At 40.1% G+C, this 20,651-nt stretch overlaps 1 protein-coding gene across 7 annotated transcripts in view; it reads right to left on the reverse strand.

Annotated features, from left to right (window-relative positions):
* The window catches only part of LOC115803651 (sal-like protein 2), a 900,219-nt gene that overhangs the window by 259,749 nt on the left and 619,819 nt on the right, over positions 1-20,651 (reverse strand). The gene's annotated exons all lie outside the window — the stretch shown is intronic.

Genomic DNA, 20,651 nt, shown 5'->3' on the forward strand with positions numbered 1-20,651 from the left:
CGGTGCGTGGGCTCAGTAGTTGTGGCTCGTAGGGTCTAGAGTGCCGGGTCACTAGTTGTGGTGCACAGGCTTAGTTGCTCCACGGCACGTGGGATCTTCCTGGACCACGGCTCAAACCCATGTTCCCTGCATTGGCAGGCAGATTCTTAACCACTGTGCCACCAGGGAAGTCCCAAAACTTCTTAATATGACCTACAAAACCTTGCATAATTTAGGCTCTTGTTACCTCTCCAACCTCATTTCACAATGTACTCCTAATCTCTTTCCCTCTCTGTCTCTCTCTCTCTTCAACAATACTGGTATTATTTGTTTCTTTTTTTTAATTAATTAATTAATTTTGGGCTGCGTTGGGTCTTTGTTGCTGCGTGCGGGCTTTCTCTAGTTGTGGTGAGTGGGGGCTACTCGCCATTGCAGTTCGCGTGCTTCTCATTGCAGTGGCTTCTCTTCTGGCAGAGCACGTGCTCTAGGCGCGCGGGCTTCAGTAGTTGTGGCAAGTGGGCTCAGTAGTTGTGGCTCATGGGCTCTAGAGTGCAGGCTCAGTAGTTGTGGTGCACAGGCTTAGTTGCTCCACGGCATGTGGGCTCTTCCTTGACCAGGGCTTGAACCCATGTCTCCTGCATTGGCAGGCGGATTCTTAACCACTGCACCACCAGGGAAGTCCTTAAGTTTCTTAAAAGTACCTTTTTCCTACTATATGGCCCCTTCAATAGCAACTGTAGGTGATTTCTTATTTATTTTCCTTTTCCTAAACTTTTTTCCTCCCTTCAAAAGAGTAAAAAAATAGTAAATGCCTATTCATTCTTATACATCTGTCCAAGAGTCTGTAGCTGAAGGAAGCTCAGGGGGCATTTTTAGAATTGTAGACCTCTGCATTTTCACATTTGCAGTTTCTCCTTTATTTCTTTGATTATTTGATTAAGACCTATTTTCACTACTACTTCTGTGAGTTCCTTAATGGTAGCGTCCATATCTGTGTGTCTCACCCTTGAAAACTCAGCATCAATGTATCTTAGGCATTAGGATCATCTAATTTCCTTCTTTTTCTTTTTCTCCATTAATGTATTCTTTATTTTAAGTCTCCTCAAAAAGATATGATAATATTTATTTTAAAAAATCTTTGGAAGTTTATGGATACATTCTTCTGGCATAGCAGGGATTGGCAAAGCACAGCCCACAGGGCAAATCAGCCTGCCACCTGTGTTTGTAAATAAATTTTTATTGGAAAAAAGCCATGTCGATTTATTTATGCATTGACCATGGATGCTTCGTGTTATAAGAGCACAGTTGAGTAGTCACGACAGAGACTATATGACTTCAAAACCTAAACTATTTACTATTTAACCCTTTACAGAAAAAAGGTTTGCCAACCTCTGGGGTGTAGGAATTACATGGGAATTTTTATATTTGCAGTTTTTTGTTTGATAGCAACAAATTAAATAATAAAAGCATATTTCTAATCATGTGTATGCCAACTTAGAATACTCACTTTGGTTTTGAGGCTTTTGTGTTCTTTACCTTATTTTTATCAAATGAAAGACAAATGGAATAACAGCACTGTACAAATAAAAGCATCTCAGTTCTTTAAATGGATAAAAGTGTTAAGAATATTGTTTAAACATTTAAAAAATTTTACTGAAGTATAGATGTTTTATAGTGTTGTGTTAGTTTCAGGTGTACAGCAAAGTGATTCAGTTATACATACGTATCTATTGTTTTTCAGATTCTTTTCCATTATAGGTTATTACAAGATATTGAGTATCGTTCCCTGTGCTATACAGGGATCTTGCAGGGCAATTTGTCTTGCATAACACATGAGCCAAGATTTTCTTGACGATTCCACCAAAGGATCAAGAAACTAGAGGAATAGTTCTGTCAACTTTTATGTAACTCCAAACAAAACCTCCTGCTGCTTCTCAGCCAGCCATGCTGTTTGCTTTCTGCATACTGCATAATGGAGAATTTAAGAGTTATCATAGTTTTAATGGTACTGGAGGATGTAGTCACTGTCCTCACCTAACAGGGTGGATGTCTAGACACCCACCTGAAGGTAAACACTGCCTTCTTCCCTAACATTCTGGAGTCCTGCACACTGCGTGTTGGACACCTGAGCACTGGGAGTTAAACAGCAGGATAAACAGGCCAAGAAATGGAGAGAGAGATAAAGAACAAAAATAAATCTAAATAGTGGAAATAAAGTATTCAAGCAGGTTTTATTCCCCTGGTGATAACTCCATCAGCTCTCTACTTCCAGTCTGAGCCCTCATTCCACATGGCTGGGTCCAGGCTAGTGGGAGTACAGGCAGGGCATAAGATTTGTTTTACTTACCTGCTCCTCACTCAACTGAAAGCAATTTGAGATAGGAATCGTGTCTGGTTTTGGTTTACACATTGTAGACAACTCTGTAAATTTCCAGAATCAATGCTTGAGCCTAGGGATTCCTGAACACGCAGAACAATATAAGAGTACCTAGGTGGTCTGCTGAGCCAGAGAGTCTTGCCAACAGGATAACTCTACTCAAGACCCTAATTTTAGTAAGAGCTAAAAAAATAGATCATTTTAACTGGTGAGAAAATCTATGTAGGTGAATATGTATCATTTGAAGAAGACTATTCTTGCGTTCAACTGACTTAGTCATAGCCAGTGTTACTAGATTGACAGCACTGCCTTGAGAGCCTGTGTAAGGCAACATCACAGCTGTCTGCAGAAACAAAGTCCCCATGCCTTAAAATGGTTGATGTGAGCAAGTAACAATGTTTTGACTTCTTGCTATAAATACAGTCATACTTTGCATAAAGTAAACCCAATCCTAGGGAAAGAATAAGCTATGAAATGACCCTGTCAAATTTTCTGCTGTGTTCACTTCACTAGCACAAATAATTGCACAAGAAACTAGACAAACAAGCTGACCGACATTGAGCAAACAGTTCTTTACATTGAGATTCCTGAATCCCTAGTAATACAAATAAACAGGAGACAGGTAAATACCACACACGTGCCTCTGGAATGAAGAGAGTCTGGCTAATACTATGAAGTATCTAAACTCTACTTTCTTAAAAAAAAAAATTACTTACTTGAATTGAAACAAGAATGTGACAAGAAGTGAAAAGAAGGTGTTTCAAAACAACTAAATGAAGTGGAGACAGGCAACATTCCAGAAAAAGAATTCAGAATAATGATAGTGATCCAGGACCTTAGATAAAGAATGGTGGCAAAGACTGAGCAGATGCTAGCAATGTTTAACAAAGACCTAGAAGAATTAAAGAATAAACACTGAGGAGAATTCAAGAACAAGCAAACAGAGTTCAAAAATACAATAACTGAAATGAAAAATACACTAGAAGGAATCGATAGCAGAATAACTGAGGCAGAAGAATGGATAAGTGACCTGGAAGACAGAATGGTGGAATTCACTGTCATGGAACAGAAAAACAAAAGAAGAATGAAAAGAAATAAAGACAGCCTAAGACACCTCTGGGACAACATTAAACTCACCAACATTCGCATTATAGTGGTCCCAGAAGGAGAAGAGAGAGAGAAAGGAGCCAAGAAAATATTTGAAGAGAATATAGTCGAAAACTTCCCTAACATGGGAAAGGAAATAGCCACCCAAGTCCAGGAAGCACAGAGAGTCCCAGGCAGGATAAAGCCAAGGAGAAACACACTGAGACACATAGTAATCAAAGAGACAAAAATTAAAGACAAAGGAAAATTATGAAAAGCACACAAGGGAAAAACAACAAATATCATACAAGAGAACTCCTGTAAGGTTAACAGCTGACTTCTCAGCAGAAACTTTATAAGCCAGAAGGGAGTGGCACAATATACTTAAAGTGATGAAAGGGAAGAACCTACAACTAGGATTACTCTATCCAGCAAAGATCTCATTCAGATTTGATGGAGAAATCAAAAGTTTTACAGACAAGCAAAAGCTAAGAGAACTCAGCACCACCAATCCAGCTCTAAAACAAATGCTAAAGGAACTTCTCTAAGTGGGAAACACAAGAGAAGAAAAGGACCTACAAAAACAAACCCACAACAATTAAGAAAATGGTAATAGGAACATACGTATCAATAATTACCTTAAATGTGAATGGATTAAATGCCCCAACCAAAAGGCACAGGCTTGCTGAATGGATACAAAAACAAGACCCATATATATGCTGTCTACAAGAGACCCACTTCAGACCTAGAGATACATACAGACTGAAAGTGAGGGGATGGAAAAAGGTATTCCATGCAAATGGAAATCAAAAGAAAGTTGAGTAGCAATACTCATATCACATAAATAGACTTCAGAATAAACAATGTTACAAGAGACAAGAAAAGACGCTACATAATGATCAAGGGATCAATCCAAGAAGAAGATATAACAATTATAAATATATATGCACCCAAAAGGGGAGCACCTCAATACATAAGGCAAATGCTAACAGCTACTTGAGGAAATCGACAGTAACACAATAATACTGGGGGACTTTAACACCTCACTTACACCAATAGACAGATCAACCAGACAGAAAATTAATAAGGAAACACAAGCTTTAAATGACCCAATAGACCAGGTAGATTTAATTGATATTTACAGGACATTCCATCCAAAAACAGCAGATTACACTTTCTTCTCAAGTGCACACGGAACATTCTCCAGGGCAGACCACATCTTGGGTCACAAACTTAAGTAAATTTAATTTACAGTAAATTTAAGAAAATTAAAATTATATCAAGCATCTTTTCGACCACAACACTATGAGATTAGAAATAAAGTACAGGGAATAGAACGTAAAAAAACGCAAACACATGGAGGTTAAACAATAAGTTACTAAATAACCAAGAGATCACTGCAGAAATCAAAGAAGAAATGAAAAAATACCTAGAAACAAATGATAATGAAAACACAATGATCAAAAACCCATGGGATGAAGCAAACGCAGTTCTAAGAGGGAAGTTTATAGCAATACAATCCTACCTCAAGAAACAAGAAACATCTCAAATAAACAGTCTAACCTTACACCTAAAGGAACTAGAGAAAGAACAAACAAAACCCAACGTTGGTAGAAGGAAAGAAATCATAAAGATCAGAGAGGAAATAAATGAAAGAGAAACAAAGAAAACAGTAGCACAGATCAATAAAACTATAAGCTGGTTCTTTGAGAAGATAAACAAAATTGATAAACATTTAGCCAGACTCATCAAGAAAAAGAGCGAGAGGACTCAAATCAATAAAATTAGAAATGAAAAAGGAGAAGTTACAATGGACACCCCAGAAATACAAGGCATCATAAGAGACAGAAATACAAGGCATCATAAGAAATACAAGGCATCATAAGACTCAACCAGGAAGAAACAGAAAATATAAACAGACCAATCACAAATAATGAAATTGAAACTGTGATTAAAAATCTTCCAAGAAACAAAAGTCCAGGACCAGATGGCTTCACAGGTGAATTCTATCAAACATTCAGAGAAGAGCTAACACCCATCCTTCTCAAACTCTTCCAAAAAGTTGCAGAGGAAGGAACACTGCAAAACTCATTCTACGAGGCCACCATCACGCTGATACCAAAACCAGACAGAGATTCTACAAAAATAAAAATTACACACCAATATCACTGATGAATATAGATGCAAAAATCCTCAACAAAATACTAGCAAACAGAATCCAACAATACATTAAAAGGATCATACACTGTGATCAAGTGGGATTTATCCCAGGGATGCAAGTATTCTTCAATATACACAAATCAATCAGTGTGATACATCATATTAATATATTGAAGAATAAAAACCATATGATCATCTCAATAGATGCAGAAAAAGCTTTTGACAAAATTCAACACTAATTTATGATAAAAACTCTCCAGAAAGTGGGTACAGAGGGAACATACCTCAACATCATAAAGGCCATATACGACAAACCCACAGCAAACATCACTCTCAATGGTGAAAAACTGAAAGCATTTCCTCTACAATCAGGAACAAAACAAGGATGTCCACTCTCGCCACTTTTATTCAACATAGTTTTGGAAGTCCTAGCCACTGAGATCAGAGAAGAAAAAGAAATAAAAGGAATCCAAATTGGAAAAGAAGAAGTAAATCTGTCACTGTTTGCAGATGACATGCTACTATACATAGATAATCTTAAAGATGTCACCAGAAAACTACTGGAGCTCATCAGTGAATTTGGTTTAGTTGCAGGATACAAAATTATTGCATAGAAATGTCTTGCATTCCTACACATTCACAGCAAAAGATCAGAAAGAGATATTAAGGAAACAATCCCATTTAACATCACATCAAAAAGAATAAAACACTTAGGAACAAACCTACCTAAGGAGACAAAAGACCTGTACTCAGAAAACTATAAGATACTGATGAAAAAATCAATGATGACACAAACAGATGGAGATATATCCCATGTTCTTGGATTGGAAAAATCAATATTGTGAAAATGACTATACTACCCAAAGCTTGATAGGAATTGCACCGAATCTACAGATTCAGTGCAATACCTATCAAACTACCAATGGCATTTTTCATAGAACTAGAACAAAAACTTTCACAATTTGTATAGAAACACAGAAGACCCTGAATAGCCAAAGCAATCTTGAGAAAGAAAAATGGTGCTGGAGGAATCAGGCTCCCTTACTTCAGACTATAGTACAAAGCTACAGTAATGAAGACAGTATGGTAGTGGCACAAAAGCAGAAATATACATCAATGGAACAGGATAGAAAGCCCAGAGATAAACCCATGCATCTATGGTCAACTAAGCTATGACAAAGGAGGCAAGGCTATACATTGGAAAACAGACAGTCTCGTCAATAAGTGGTGCTGGGAAAACTGGACAGCTACGTGTAAAAGAATGAAATTAGAACACTCCCTAACACCATACACAAAAATGAACTCAAAATGGATTAAAGACCCAAATGTTAAGACCACACAATATAAAACTCTTAGAGGAAAACATAGGAAGAACACTCTTTGACATAAGCAACAGCAAGATCTTTTTGACTCACCTCCTAGAGTAATGGAAATAAAAACAAAAATAAACAAATGGAACCTAATGAAACTTAAAAGCTTTTACACAGCAAAGGAAACTATAAACAAGATGAAAAGACAACCCTCAGAATGGGAGAAAATATTTGCAAATGAATCAACGGACAAAGGATTAGTTTAAAAAATATATAAACAGCTCATGTAGCTCAATATTAAAAGAACAAGCAACCCAATCCAAAAATGGGCAGAAGACCTAAATAGTCATTTCTAAAAAGAAGACATGCAGATGGCCAAGAAGCGCATGAAAAGCTGCTCAACATCACTAATTAGTAGAGAAATGCAAATCAAAACTACAATGAGGTATCACCTCACACTGGTTAGAATGGGCATTATCAGAAAATCTACAACAACAAATTCTGGACAGGGTGTGGAGAAAACGGAACCCTCTTGTACTGTTGGTGGGAATGTAAATTGATACAGCCACCATGGAGAACAGTATGGAGCTTCCTTAAAAACTAAAAGTAGAACTACCATACGACCCAGCAATCTCACTACTGGGCATATACCCAAAGAAAACCAAAATTCAAAAATACACATGCACCCCAATGTTCATTGCAACACTGTTTACAAAAGCCAGGTCATGGAAGCAACCTAAATGCCCATTGACAGACGAATGGATAAAGAAGATGTGGCACATATATACAATGGACTATTACTCAGCCATAAAGAGGAACGAAATTGGGTCATTTGTAGAGACGTGTATGGACCTAGAGACTGTCATACAGAGTGAAGTAAGTCAGAAAGAGAAAAACAAATATCATATATTAAAGCATATATGTGGGATCTAGAAAAATGGTACAGATGAACCAGCTTCCAAGGCAGGAATAGAGACACGATGTAGAGAACAAATATATGGACACCAAGGGGGGAAAGCGGGGTGGGAGAGGGTGGTGTTTGGAGGAATTGGGAGATTGAGACTGACATATATACACTAATATGTATAAAATAGATACCTAAGAAGAACCTGCTGTATAAAAAATAAAATAAAAGGTGTTTCAAGAACCAAGACACCTAAGTAAGGTCACCTATCCCTCATAAGGCTAAAGGTGTAAGGCTGCTGTTATCTAAGTATGGTTCATGGGCCCAAAGGAGGCCCTTCAGGGTGGTTCACCAAACTCGATGAGTTTTCTCTCTCTCGTTGCAGATTAGTACTGCGCACAGGATTCACAGTGACCCCCTGTCATTATCTCTCTCTCTCTCTCTGTTTGTACACGTCACTCCTCTCTGATACACTGGTCCACAAATTCTAGGTGCTTCAAGATCCCCAATCTCCTATTCAGTCTCAATCTCACAGTGAGACAGCTGGGCTATTTTTGGTAAATCCCTCCTGCACTGGTGCTGAGAAGCTGCCTCCATGAAGTAAGCTGGGCAATGTTCGGGCGCACCTCATCTGTTTTCCTTATCTCTGTGCTACCTGTAGTCCAATGTCCAAAAGTTGTATCATATAGTTTGTCCAGTTTTCCAGTTGGAAGGAAGGTCAACTCTACCTTTATCAGTGAAGAAGTCACAGTAATTTGTTTTTATTGTATTTTACAAATATGTCATTTCATGATGGACAGGATAAAAACCTTTTCAACCAACCATACATTACTTGAGACCTGCCTTAGGTAGTGTTTCCTCTGTGGCATGCTGAATGAGTCTTGGGGATGAATAGTAATTCAGGCAAAGGATTTGGGGAGATTAGGGAGCACTTTCTAGGCAGATGAATCCCTGTCTTACCCATGGGAGTCATGGAGACATATGCAAGGAAGAGACCTCTGACTATTCCAGTTAAAAATCCTGCCTGGGATTATTTGGGTAGCTAGAGATACTTGTACCATGCAGAAAATGATGGAAGCAACAACTGAGTATTTCCCTAAGCATGCTCATGTTTAGAGCTCTCTTCTGAGTCCTGTCCCATTCTCCTTTGCCTATGCCTCAAGCAGATATAGCTGTGGTGCAATGTTCAGCATGACCACCAGAGGGCGGGGTTTCCTACAAATGTGGTTCCTCTTCTTATTCAGGTGCTGGTTTGACTTGTTTACTTTGTAGCCACAAGACATTACTGTTGCTGTGCAGAAAGGGGCTCTCAGTTTCTAAGTGAGGAGTTTCTATAATATTCAGCTGCAAACTAGCCCCATTAGATTTGGTGTATCCTAGGGAGCAAGGACCGTTGCCAACATGTTTTCTGCCACTCACTCTGTTCTTGTGATCTTCTTAATATTCAGTAAGTAACATTTTATCTTAAATGTTCATCATTTTTAATTTTCCTATAATTATGGGTAACTTTTAGTTTTCTTCTCTGGCTGAAAACTCTCCTTCTCTCCATTTATAACATAAAAAAGTGATTCTCTTGTAGGAGGGACCAATGGAGACTCAGTGAACCAGACAGAAGGCCCAGTGACTGTCTCAGAGGGGGCGCCTACGACCCTGCACTGCACTTACCAGACCTCTGGTTCAAATCCCTATCTTTTCTGGTACGTCCAGTATCTCAACAAAGCTCCACAACTCCTCCTGAAGGGCTCGAAAGCAAGCCAGAGGGCAGAGCATCAAGGTTTTCAGGCCACTCTTGTTACGAGTGACAGCTCCTTCCACCTGCAGAAACCCTCAATGCAAGCATCAGACTCGGCTGTGTACTACTGTGCTCTGAGTGACACGGTGAGAGGGGCTGCAGGAGGAGCTGAACACAAACCCAAGGGGAGCAGGAGGGCGAAGTGAGCAGCCTTGGGAGGAAGAGGTATATTCTCTCCTTGGGCAGTGTTGTGTTTATTTAGAGCTTTTCAGGAAAATAAATCAAGGTCAGATCTAATTCCTAGAAACCCAGGAGGTTGGGACTTGTTCTTCAGGGAGAATAGGGTGGATGTCAGTCTTAAAGAAGACCCAAGCTCTGATCCCCAGAAGTGTCCCTGTTCAGCCAGAAAGACTCCTCCCTTCTCTAGACTGACTTTCAAAAACATCTATTTTCTCTTAATGTAAGATGGATGTTAGATGTCACGATATTAATATATCCATTTAGGGAAGAGAAAAGGAATAGATGACTAAAAGCTGCATCAGCTGAATCACAATCATAGATCAGCACAGGGATGCCAAGCAAATCATACACAAATTTTCACGCGGCTGAGACGTAACGCTGTTGAGGCGCTGCTCTCAGTGAAACGAGCCAGAGCTGCTGCAGTAGTGGGATGAAAAGGCATTTGTGATTTTTGAATGGCTACATTTTTGATATAAGGAACTAGGAATGCATGGTCTGGTGATTTTGCATTCATTTTGACTATAGGATGGCATACTTGAAAGCAAGGTGTTTCTAACATAGACTGACTATTGATTGGCATTAGACACATACAGCTGGACAAATTTTGTCCACCAGGAAACTTGCTGTGATAGCATTAAGCAGACAAGGAATTTTATCCAATGTAAATTTCCCCAGGAACCAATGCCTTGGAGTGAAGGAAGAAAAGTTATGATGACTGAGGGTAAATAGTTTGACCTTCCTGTCTGGAAGAAGAATCTGTGAGCTTATTTCACTGTAGAGTTTGGCTGCAGGCCAAAAAAAAAGAAAAAAAAAAAGCCATACAAAAATATGGATGACTATTTGTTCTCAGAAGTCACCATAATCATAACAAATTGTATTAGTTATAAAACTTTTGTCTATCCTAGATGCATTAGCTGAATATGGCCAATGGCTGCAGCACTGATATAATTATTGTCAACTTAATCACAATAAAGTCTAAATAGGCAGGTTAGATTCACCAACCATGTCAACAAGCCATGATGTGCCATAGGCAAACTGATAGCAGCAAGTTACATTTCCTGTTCTGGTGCAGAAGCATCTCACACTTCAGTACTTGTGCACGTGCCCTGTCAGGCACAGGGCAGGCATTTAGACCTGAATTTGAGACAGAACACAGCACATTTCACTCAGAGGAAGAGCTTCCAACATGGGGTTCCCTGGCCTGCTGAGAGCTTTCATAGCCTCCGTCCGCCTTGGTAAGGATGGCCACAAACAGACTCAGCTCCACTCAGCTCCCATGTTTGGGGGTAGGGCAGGTTATTATTGTCTGCTGGTGTGTAGGAGAGTTGAGTAACGGGTCCAGGAATTTGAAGTCTTAGTCCTATGTTTGTCCCTTGCAGCCCTTGGGGTTCCACCAGGAGAATCAGCCAAATTCTTTCTGTCTGTCTCTCTGCCTGTCTCTTTCCATATATATTATATACATAAATTTTTTTCTTCTCCCCAGGATCCATCACAGCCCAGAAAGTAACTCAAGACCAGCCAGGGGCTTCCCTGGTGGTGCAGTGGTTGAGAATCTGCCTGCTAATACATGGGACATGGGTTCGAGCCCTGGTCTGGGGGGATCCCACAGGCCGCGGAGCAACTAGGCCCGTGAGCCACAACTACTGAGCCTGTGCGTCTGGAGCCTGTGCTCCGCAACAAGAGAGGCCGCGATAGTGAGAGGCCCGCACACCGCGATGAAGAGTGGTGCCCGCTTGCCACAACTAGAGAAAGCCCTCGCACAGAAACTAAGACCCAACACAGCAAAAATAAATTAATTAATTGCTAAACTCCTACCCCCAACTTCTTCTTAAAAACAAACAAAAAAACAATTGAAAAAAAAAAGACCAGCCAGAAATTTCTATGCTGGAGAAGGAGGATGTAACCTTGGATTGTGTATATGAAGCTAGTAGTTACAGTTATTATTTATTCTGGTACAAACAAACACCAAGTGGGGAAATGATTTTCCTTATTCATCAGGAGTCTTACAATGAGTGAATACAACAGAGGGTCGGTAGTTTTTGAACTTCCAGAAAACGGCCAGTTCCATCAGCCTTACCATCACAGCCTTGCAGCTTGGGGACTCAGCGGTGTATTTCTGTGCTCTGAGAGACCACAGTGATGCAGGTCCCTGTGGGAACCCCCCAGAAACCTCAGATCTCAACGTGAGGTGTCCCCCAGCTATGAAAACCTTAGTGAGATTCTCGGTAAGGGCAGGAGAAGGCAGGGGCCGTGGCAGCGGGGCAGGGGAGTTACAAGTGGAAACCTCACTCTAAGGAAAACGCTATCTCTCTGGCTCAGAGAACATATCTAAAAGTGTCATTCATCAAAAGCATCTTTATCTTCAATTCTTCATCGTGAAGTAGATCATTTGCCAAAAAAAATTTAAAACTTTTTTATGGTGATTATATTAAAGCAAGTGATTTGGTTTAAAAAAATTCAGTAATATTTGGCCAAATCTGCACCTGAATTGTTAAGACTTTTAGGTTCACTGCACAAATATTTATGCATTGCTGACTAAGTCTTGTCATTATGTTAGATCTGAAGTATCTGTTAAATGGCACTTCTTGGACTCTCCCTGTCTCATTGTCTCATGCTGTGCCATGAATGACTTGGAATGATGTACACAGAATAAATGTCACCACAAGTCTTGACACCAAGGAGGAATGAAGCGCTTCAGTTTGCTCAGAAACAGCCCCATTACCTGATCACATTCTCTATATGCAAGTTTAATGCAGATAAAATAGAATATCCAAAGAAGTAATACTAAAAACAAAACAGAACAACTCAAAATTTCTACTAGTCAGGAAAAACTCTGCTACAGCATCACATCTTATAGGATGTTTTCCATTCTGCGTTTTTACCCAACAGTATATTGTGAAATTATTATTTGCACGGCATTATTTACAGATTAAAATCACACATTCTAATGGCGATATTCCAATGTATGATTTTATTCTTTAAGAAGATGTTGGGGGTAGGAGTTTATTAATTAATTTATTTTTGCCGTGTTGGGTCTTTGTTTCTGTGCGAGGGCTTTCTCTAGTTGTGGCAAGTGAGGGCCACTCTTCATCGTGGTGCACGGGCCTCTCACTATCACGGCCTCTCCTGTTGCGGAGCACAGGCTCCAGACGCGCAGGCTCAGTAGTTGTGGCTCACGGGCCTAGTTGCTCCGCGGCATGTGGGATCCTCCCAGACCAGGGCTCGAACCCGTGTCCCCTGCATTAGCAGGCAGATTCTCAACCACTGCGCCACCAGGGAAGCCCCCAATGTATGATTTTATAATACTTTTTTGGCAAATTCCGTCTTACTAGCTTTTTAGATTGTTTTACTCACAGTAACAAATAATGCTGGAGTGAACACACAGGTATTTGACGATTTCCTTGACAATTCCCAGGAGGTGAATAGGAATTTACCTTTAGTCTTTCTGGTATGGGCTCCCTGATCATTTCTGTGAGCCTGGAGTATAGCACATTTTCACTCTACAACTACTAAACACTCATATTTTGCCTGTTACAGAAAATTCTCTTACATCAAGGCTTTGCTTTACTGTTTAGCTCCTAATGACTCCAGATGGCCTCAATTTCAGACAATTCTGTACCACATATGTTCAGAGTGGCTGTAATATAACATCTGAAAGAGTAATGTCTCTGTGCTGTTGTGTGGTGATATTAACCTGGTGGATATGTTTTCATCTGGAATTCCAAAACGAAAGATATTCTTCCTTGTGTAAGGATTTTGTATCCCTACTATACAAAAAACAATGATCCCAATACAGAACAATTTTCCAGAAAATACTTTTCAGAGACAACTTTTAATGAAGAAAATAGATGTAAGTAGTTTACAAGGGAATAAATCAAAGATTTGAAGCAGGAAAAATGTATCTTAGAATCTGGTGCAGGAAGCGGTATTGGCGAGAGGTACTCAGAGGAGGATTCCCAAAAGGTAGCAAAAATTTTTAAAAACACCAGACCGAAAATAATCAATGACCTATCTTGTTTAACAATTATTTCAATCTATTTGTACTTTTAAAGTCTGAGAAATCTTCTAAAATGTTTTGGATAACATGCATACCAGCTCAAACTGGAGCCGTTGTAAAATCACGGTCACTAGTCTCTACTTGATCCCTAACATCCCCCAAATCATATCCTGTCTCCTTAATCAATGAGCTGTCTAATCATAATCGCCTTTTTAAAGTTTCTTGATTGTCACATGACTCTAATTTTTCTAATATCTCCATCAGATTATTTTGCCAATAAATAAATAAATGCCATCTGGGAAGGAATGCATTAACAGTGTGCCTGTAACTTGTTTTCTGCTTCCTCTGAGGTCACCTGAGGCCTTTGGGGTTTCCTGAGCTGACCTCTTTGTGGACACAGTAATCTCATTTATACTTGAAAAGTAAAGAGGAGTTTTTAGGAGTTGTTCCGTACTAAGTTCTTATCCAGAATGACCTTAGCAGGACATCCAGGGTATTTCTAGATTATTCATTGCAAATAAACCAGAAGTTATGGACATGGGATATATCTGATTGGAAAATGGCAGTCAACTAATGTTGGATCTCTTGTACGTGATTAGAAAAAGCTGAAAGACCCCAAACCTCGATGACTTCCCTGTTGCAACCTGTGTTGCTATAGTTGATGCTTGTCATACTGAACCCCAAGTCGGTCCTGGTGTTAAAAAAGGGACTTTGTGAAGCTTCATTTGAACAATTCATGAGCTCCCAGACACTGAAGCTGGGTCTGCTGCTCTTTCTTGCTTGTAGTTTTGCTCTTCAGAAGCCCTGTTTTATCCCCTTCTGGTCACTACCAGCCTTCCAAGGGAACCACAGTCCCATAGATAGATTGGTTTTGCCCATTTTTGAACATTATACAACTAAAATAGTATAGTTTGGATTTTTTTCATCTGGATTCTTTTCTTAATATCAGATTTCTAAGAGTCATCCACGTTGTATACAGTTTAGTTTGTTTATTCTCATTGCTGTATGAACATACCAGAATTTATTTAGCTACCTGCTTAACTGGTTCTTTGGATTTTTCCTGCCTTTGGCTGTTATCAATAGTGGTATTATGAATATTCTTTTTTTTTGGCGGTATGTGGGCCTCTCACTGTTGTGGCCTCTCCCCTTACAGAGCACACGCTCCGGACGCGCAGGCTCAGCGGCCATGGCTCACGGGCCCAGCCGCTCCGTGGCACGTGGGATCTTCCCGGACCAGGGCACGAACCCGTGTCCCCTGCATCGGCAGGCGGACTCTCAACCACTGCGCCACCAGGGAAGCCCATGAATATTCTTATACACGTTCTTTGGTGAACATATTTACACACTGCTATTGGGCATATATATTAGAATTTCTGGATTAAAGGGTATACATATATCTGGCTTTAATTCCTCCACCAGCTAAGCCCTCAAAGAGTGCTAATAACCTTGGTGCTGTAAATCAACCGAAATTTCCAAACCTCATTATTGCTGACCTCTCAGAAACTTTAGACACATGAGTTGTGGCCGTTTACTCTTGCTTCAAATCCTCTCTTCCTTAGAGAAAGTTTCTCTCTTTCTTAGAGAAACAGCTTCTTCTCTGACAAAACACTCTCTGAGGTTTGTACCTACTTCTTGAGCTGTTTCCTCTCTCACTCCTGCACACACCTTCATCTCCCTTCCAGTCATTAACTATTGCGCGTCTGCAAGGTTTAGCTCTAGACTGTGTCCTCTCTTTGTGTTATTCTCTCTCTCTCTGACATTTTACTCATGTCTACATGACTCTGTGTCATACCTCATCATCTACTTTCTCTAGCTTCTCACTCAATTTAACAAGTATGAGCCACCTTTCTGTCACATATACACAGAGATAAAAATAACAGAGTAATCAGCATTCTGGCCATAAGTACAGTAAAGTGAGAGAAATTGTCATTGCCGCCTAGTGTGACCCTCTGAATCCTCCAAACTGCAGGGGATTCATTTCAAACTCTCTGAGCCAATCTTCTGAAACTCCTCTAACTTGGCTTCAGGAAGACTGAGGAAGACACACCATCACAGCTTCACTTCTGGTTGCTCTAACTCTTCAGTGAATTATCAGTTTTCTCATATATCATTATTCTGCATAATAGGCTAAGGAAAGTTGAACAAATGCACTTCATATATGTTTTGGAAGTGTACCCAAGCATGTATTGTGGACTCTCTCCATGGGTTCTCATGTACTGAAGGCTCTCTTCCAAGTCCAAGACAAAAGGAAATGTTGCAATTAATATGTTTTTATAATCTACATCTATATCTATACTTATGTATAGACTTCTAAAATTCCTGTTATGCCTATAACTGTGAGTTCCATACGGTCAGGAAACATGTATGTATTGTACATTACACAGCACATGGCCCATAGTGGTTGCACATTAAATACTGGCTAACTGAAGAATGAATTAATTGATAATATCAACAGACACAGGGCTTCTACCCTTTGCATGCTGTTAGATAATTGTGTATCAATTAGTTCTTGTATTCGTCCAATTCTCATCACCATAAGAATACTTCTATTTCCATGTACCATAAATCCCCTTTCTGTTTGTACAGATTTTCGTCATATGGTACTATTTTCAGGTTTGCAATTAGATGGTCTCCCTCTTGTTGGCGTAGACAGAGCCATCTTCATCACCTGAGTGAGTCTATAGGAAGATGTATATGTAATTCATTTTCTTGTGGACTTGGAAGTCCCTCTTATCGGTGAGTCTTCCGGTTTCACCTGGTGATGACGTATTCCTGTATTACCTCTTTTCTGCTTTCTTCTCTAGAGCTTTTATCTTAGAATTTCAGCCTCAAATATTTATTTCCTGTGGCTAGAGATATGAGTCCTATAAAGCTAAGGGTGGTAGTGGGCAGAGAGTGGGGGAGTGGTCCAGGCCGAAAGAAAATCACAGTTAACTTAGTTCTCTTTGAGTCCCAATACTTTTCCTTTCCATCCTAATTCCTAGGGCTCAAAGGAAATGACGTTTTTATAATAGGTGTTCTCCATACACTAGATGTTGCCCATGAGTACAATTGGGTGGTGTTAAACTATCTGTTTCTATTTATCTTTACCATTGCCATCACTTGTTCTGCTTCTTTGTATATTTTTAATTTCCAGTCTAGTGACCTAGTTTGGGGGTAGATATTCCTACCATTGGGAGTCCTAGCCTGAGACAAGAAAAATGTCTTGTCTGTTTTTCTAACTTCCTGATTCTGGTTCCAAGGGCTGAATTATTTCAATCAAGAATCCTTTTAAGTTCCTGGATTCTCAACCCTTAAGAAAACTTTTAGGAAGTATTATCCTCAATTGTAATATGGGTATTTTAAAAGTTCGCCTATGAGAGCAAAAATCAGGACTCTGCCTCTGGCACAGTAGAAAGAAGAATCACTACATCCTTGGGGAAATGAGCTATTTGACCTTGGAATGGTGACTGTGAAAAAAGGTAGATGGAAGCATGTAATTTTAGCAGAAAGTAATAAGAGAAAGAGGGAATTCTCTATCTTGTGACAATTTGTAGAGAATATTCTCTTTTTCAAGAAACACATGCTCAATTATAGGAAAGAAGTTACAGACAAGGAAGAGACTCTCACTTTAGTTCACTTTGATGACTTAAATATTAATAGGCATTTTTTTCCTCACAGAATTTTAAAGTTTAAAAGAATGTGAATTTTAGGAAAGATTACAGTTATCCTGGATCATAAGATAGATGTAACCATTTTCCAAATCTATACTAGAAAACATTGCCCTGTAATACATGATAGATGATTTCAGAGGCTGATATGTTGAGAAGGGTTTGGGTTTGGACTATAGTTTTAACTTTACTTTAAATTTAGAGAAATCACAGTAAGTATAAAAAGGGAAGCTCACAGGCTCACAGCATAAAAGTTTTTTTCAGTCTTCTATGAGAAGTGCTCAAGCTACATTTTGGTTATGTTGCTTTGAACTAGTTACTTGATAACAGCAAATAGGTAAAGCTTAAGACAAAGATGATGACAGATTCCTCTTTTCTAAAAAAGATCTTCTTAAAAATATACATTATAAAAATCAACTCAAAATGGATCATAGACTTAAATGTAAAATATAAACTATGAAACTTGAAAGAAAATAAGAGAAAATCTTCAGGCCTGGGGCTAAGTAAATCTTAGATTTGACACGAAAAGGATGATACACACACACACACACACACACACACATACACACACACACACACATCCCTAACTGAATCAAATTTAAAAACTTTTCCTCTACAAAAGACCCTGTTAAGAATATGAAAAGATAAGCTACAGACTGGGGGTAAATATTTACAAACCATGTATCTGACATAGTACTTATATCTAGAATATATAAAGAACTCTAAAAGCTAAATGGTATAGAAAATGAACAACCAATTAGAAAAATGGGTGAGAGACTCAGATTGATATTTCACCAAAGAGGATATACAGATTGCAAATCAGCACATGAAAAGACGGTCAACATCATTAGCCATCAGAGAAACGCAAATTAAAACCACAATGAAATATCACTATACAACTATCAGTGGGGCTAAAATAAAAAATAGTGACAACACCTAATTCTGGCAAACATGTGGGGAAAACTGGATCACTCATAAACTGCTGATGGGAATATGGAATGATACAGGCACTCTGGAAAATGGCCTGGCAATTTCTTATAAAACTAAACATGCAATGCAGACTTGGACACTTATCCTAGATAAATAGAAGACTTTATTTACATAAAAATCTGTACCTGAATATTCATAACAGCTTTATTCATAGCAGCCAAAATATGGAAACCTGATGTCCCTTAGTAGGTGACTGGTTAAACAAACTGTGGCACATCCCTACCACGGAATACTACTCAGAAATAAAAGGAAACAAACAGGTTGGATACACACTATTACCTGGACAAATCTCATGTTTTACTACTCATTCTGAGTGAAAAAAATCTCAATGCTTACTTCTATATAATTCCATTTATATAACATTATTAAAAATAACAAAATCGTAGGGATGAAGAGCAGGTTAGTGATTGTCAGGGGTTAATGACTAGGGAAGGGGTGGGTGTGGCTACAAAGGGGTGGCATGAGGAAGCCTTGTGGTTATGAAACAGCTGTGCATCTTGATTGTGGCAGTGAAGCTATACATGTGATATACATGAATGCATGAATCTGTACATGTGTAAAATTGCATAGAACTTCACACACACACAAATGGCTGCATGTAAACTGTGGAAATCTAATAAGCCCTGTGTGTTTTACTAATGTCAATTTCCTGGTTTAGAGACCCCTGGAGGACACAGGGTGAAGAGTACACAGAGCCTCCCTGTACATTGTTGGAAACTTCCATGAATCTATAATTATTTCAAATTAAAAATGTTTTTAAAAATTACAAACAAATTTCAGAAAAATCGCAACTGTAAATCATCTCCTTGGTTTCATTACACATCACACATTCAGCTTCTGGGTTCTTTTAGAGTCTATCCTACAAAGAGCTCCTGCATTAATCCTGCAGTTATCTTTTTCACGTTCTTTCTGAGACACACATTCAGAAACAGAGAAACACAGCCTTTTAAATATGATTTGTAAGAGTCAGAGTTTGCTAAGTGTGACTAGAATAAATCAAAGGATGAGAAAATGGATACAAGTTAGTTTAACGACTTTTAGCTCACTGAGAAATTATCAGATTTTCAAAGAAAACGTCAAAGAACAACAAACCCCTTACCCACACTGTTAGTGCAATAAATTCTATGCAGCTTATTCTTTTCTAGTCCCTGAGTGTGTGAGGGATGAAGTGACATCAAAGCAGTGCATCTGAGGGTTGATGTTCTTTTTCTGGGTTGTAGCTAATAGGGGTAGAGTGTGCTCTTCGGACAAGTCTGAGGAGAGCTTATATAAATGGTGCTCAACTCTGCAACATCAACACATGTTCAATGACAAAACCCAATGGAGTGGGGCTTCCGGGAAGATGGCGGAAGAGTAAGACGCGGAGATCACCTTCCTCCCCACAGATACACCAGAAATACATCTACACGTGGAACAACTCCTACAGAACACGTACTGAACGCTGGCAGAAGATCTCAGACCTCCCAAAAGGCAAGAAACCCCCCACATACATGGGTAGGGCAAAAGAAAAAAGAATAAACAGAGACAAAAGGATAGGGACGGGACCTGCACCAGTGGGAGGGAGCGGTGAAGGAGGAAACGTTTCCACACACTGGGAAGACCCTTCGCAGGCGGAGACTGCGGGTGGCGGAGGGGGAAAGCTTCGGAGCCACGGAGGAGAGCACAGCAACAGGGGGGCCGAGGGCAAAGCGGAGAGATTCCCGCACATAGGGTCAGCGCCGACCGGCACTCACCAGGCCGAGAGGCTTGTCTGCTCACCTGCCGGCGCGGGCGGGGCTGGGAGTTGAGACTCGGGCTTTGGTTGGAGCGCCGGGAGAGGACTGGGGCTGGTGGCGAGAACACAGCCTGCAGGAAGTTAGTGCGCCACAGCTAGCCGGGAGGGAGTCCAGGGAAGTCTGGACCTGCCGAAGAGGCAAGAGACTTTTTCTTCCCTCTTTGTTTCCTGGTGCGCGAGGAGAGGGGATTAAGAGCGCTGCTTAAAGGAGCTCCAGAGACGGGCGCGAGCCGCGGCTAAAAGCGCGGAACCCAGAGACGGGCAGGAGACGCTAAGGCCGCTGCTGCCGATGCCACCAAGAAGCCTGTGTGCGAGCACAGGTCACTCTCCACACCCCCCTTCCGGGGAGCCTGTGCAGCCCGCCTTTGCCAGGGTCCCGGGATCCACGGACGACTCCCCTGGAAGGACGCACTGCGCGCCTCAGGCTGGTGCAACGTCATGCCGGCTTCTGC

This window comes from Delphinapterus leucas, chromosome 2 (genome assembly GCF_059928025.1).
Source record: "Delphinapterus leucas isolate spDelLeu-1000000601 "Yukka" chromosome 2, BTC_Dleu_Yukka2, whole genome shotgun sequence".
Lineage (NCBI taxonomy): Eukaryota > Metazoa > Chordata > Mammalia > Artiodactyla > Monodontidae > Delphinapterus > Delphinapterus leucas.